At 70.7% G+C, this 2,848-nt stretch overlaps 2 non-coding genes across 2 annotated transcripts; both read right to left on the bottom strand.

The window, feature by feature from the left end:
• Positions 1-1,079: 1,079 nt before the first annotated feature.
• LOC111735673 lies at positions 1,080-1,198 on the bottom strand. Its single transcript, XR_002778910.1, has one exon. It is a non-coding gene; the product is annotated as a 5S ribosomal RNA (ribosomal RNA).
• A 1,090-nt stretch (positions 1,199-2,288) lies between these two features.
• LOC111735672 lies at positions 2,289-2,407 on the bottom strand. Its single transcript, XR_002778909.1, has one exon. It is a non-coding gene; the product is annotated as a 5S ribosomal RNA (ribosomal RNA).
• Between the last annotated feature and the right edge of the window lie 441 nt (positions 2,408-2,848).

Raw genomic sequence — 2,848 nt, 5'->3', positions numbered from 1 at the left:
TCAGGCACAGAGAAACCAGAGACCGAGCGAGCGACCGGGAGGGAAGGAGAAAGGAGGACACAGGTGGCCGGGGCGGGAGGCCCAGTGAGAGCCACGAAGGAGGGGACAAGGACAGGTCGCCGGGGAAGGGGAGGGCCGCGCGAGCTGGCTGCGCTCAGATATAGAGACACAGTGAGGAGGAAAGAGACAGAGACGGAGAGAGAGACGAGAGAGGCGAGGCCGTGCCCGCCACACAGAGAGAGCGACGGGACCCGCAGACGAGCGCACAGAGCCGGACCCCGACTGTGACCCCGGGACCCTGCGGCCGCCCTGAAGAGGCCGCTTCCTCAGCAGAGGGCGGTCGTGCCGGGGCTGGGCTCGGGCGGGGAGGCGGTTCGTGCCCCGTGCCCGGGGCCCCGGGACAGGCCAGGGGCTCAGGGGAGGCTCATTGTGCTCAGAGTCCAGCCGGGGGTCCCGCCGCGGAAAGGAAAGACGCAGGGGCTCCATGGAGTGTGTGTTCATATGTGTGCGTGTGCGCGCGTGCACGTGTGTGCGTGTGCGTGTGTGTGGCCGTTCGCTGCGGCCTGTCGCGAGCGAGAGGGGCTCTCGTGCGTCTCGGTCTCTCTGACGCGGCTGGTCGGTCCCGCTTCCCGTCCTGGCTGTGCGGGGCGCGGCCTCGCGCCTGCTCCGAGGGCACCGGGCTGTCCCGTGAGAAGGGCGGGGAGAAGGTGCCCGCCGAGACTTGAGGCCTCGGGCGGGGCGGGGCTGGGCGGGGCGCGGCGGGGCAGGTAGGGGTGGCCGGTCCCGCGCCCCGGCGATGCGAGCGCACTCCCAGCGTGTGTCAGAGACCGCGGTCCTTGGGGCTCGGCCTCGCGGAGCCCAGGAAGGGAAGGGCCCGGAGTGGAGAGAGAAAACAGCCCAGGGCTGGTGCAGGAGACCCGGTGAGGCCGGGCGAGGATGCGGGGCTCGCGGCCGTTGAAGACGCCCTTGGGCTCAGGCGGCTGCCCGGGACCCATGAGACAGCGAGCGAGCGAGCGAGCAGGGCCCGGGGGCGTCCAGGGTCACCCTGGCTGGAGGGCGGCAAAAGGAGGGGCGGCAAAAGCCTACAGCACCCGGTATTCCCAGGCGGTCTCCCATCCAAGTACTGACCAGGCCCGACCCTGCTTAGCTTCCGAGATCAGACGAGATCGGGCGCGTTCAGGGTGGTATGGCCTTAGACGGGAGAGGTTGTCGCCTGCCGCCCCAAGAGCTCGAGCCTGGCCTCCCGGGAGCCGGAGACGCCCGCGCCTGCAGCGCACCTCCTTGGGTGGTCTGGGGTATTCGGCCGGCCGCGCTAGGACACTGCGGGCCTTGGCCGGTTCGCGGCAGTGCGGGAGGTCTGGGTGGGCGCTCTCGCGTCCCGGCACTGCCCAGGACCCGGGCCGCCCGCCCGCCCAGTCTTGGACCCTCGGCCGGACCCTGGCCCGGCCCGGGCGTGGCCCGCCATGCACTGCGGCCCCGATACATCCGGGCTCCGGCCGTGACCCAGACGCACTCCTCCTCTGCCCTCCCCGACTGTGATCCCGAGACCCTGCGGCCGCCCTGAAGAGGCCACTTCCACGGCAGAGGACGGTCGTGCCGGGGCTGGGCTCGGGCAGGGAGGCGGTTCGTGCCCCGTACCCCAGGACAGGCCTGGGGCTCAAGGAGGTTCATTGTGCTCATAGTCCTGCGGGGGGTCCCGCCGCAGAAAGGAGAGACGCACGGGCTCACTGGAGTGCGTGCGTGTGTGTGCGTGTGTGAGGTCCTTCGCTGCGGCCTGTCGCGAGCGAGAGGGGCTCTCGCCGTGCAGTCGCGCGCACGCGCGCTCTCGTGCGTCTCAGCCTCTCTGACGCGGCTGGTCGGTCGCGCTTCCAGTCTCGGCTGTGCGGGGAGGCCTCGCACCTGGTCTGAGGGCACCTGGCTGTCCCGTGAGAAGGGCGGGGAGAAGCCTGCGGGCCGAGACTTGAGGCCTCGCGCGGAGCGGAGCGGCCCGCGGCGGGGCGCGTGGGGGTTTCCGTTCCCGCATCCCGGGGATGCCAGCGCACTGCCGGCGTGTGTCTAGGGGCTCGGCCTCGCGGAGCCCAGGACGGGAAGGGCCCGGAGCGGAGAGCGAAAACAGCCCAGGGCTGGCTGTACGGGAGCAGACGAGGCCGGCAACGGCGCGGGGCGGCGCGGGCAGCGCTTGGGCTTGGGCGGCTATCACGGACCGCCGAGACATCGAGCGAGTGGGCAGGGCCCGGGGGTGTCTAGGGGCACCCTGGCTAGAGGGCGGCAAAAGGAGGGGCGGCAAAAGCCTACAGCACCCGGTATTCCCAGGCGGTCTCCCATCCAAGTACTGACCAGGCCCGACCCTGCTTAGCTTCCGAGATCAGACGAGATCGGGCGCGTTCAGGGTGGTATGGCCGTAGACGGGAGAGGTTGTCGCCTGCCGCCCCAAGAGCTCGAGCCTGGCCTCCCGGGCGCCGAAGACGCCCGCGCCTGCAGCGCACCTCCTGTGGGGTATGGGGGATTCCGCCGGCCACTCGGCGGCCAGCCAGTGTCGGCGGCGCTACGGCACCGCGCCGCGGGCCTTGGCCGGTTCGCGGCAGGTCTCTGTGGGCGCCTTCGCGTCCGGGATTGCCCAGAACTCCGGCCGCCTGCCTGCCCAGTCTTGGCCGTTCGGCAGGACCCCGGCCCGTGCGTAGCCTCCCATGGTCTCTGCCTCGGGGGCACCAGCCGCGTTAAGGAACCGGGTGTCTTGGCGGATTCCCAGGCGTGCCTTGGGTGGGCGCTCTCGCATCCCGGGACTGGCCAGCGAAAAAATAACGTTTTCATGATGACATACCTCATTAGTTATTTCCAGGATACACAC

Source organism: Pteropus vampyrus, unplaced genomic scaffold (genome assembly GCF_000151845.1).
Source record: "Pteropus vampyrus isolate Shadow unplaced genomic scaffold, Pvam_2.0 Scaffold1000005094, whole genome shotgun sequence".
In the NCBI taxonomy this organism is placed as follows: Eukaryota; Metazoa; Chordata; class Mammalia; order Chiroptera; family Pteropodidae; genus Pteropus; species Pteropus vampyrus.
Note: the sequence above shows the minus strand (reverse complement) of the source record. Positions and strands in the feature narration are given on the sequence as shown.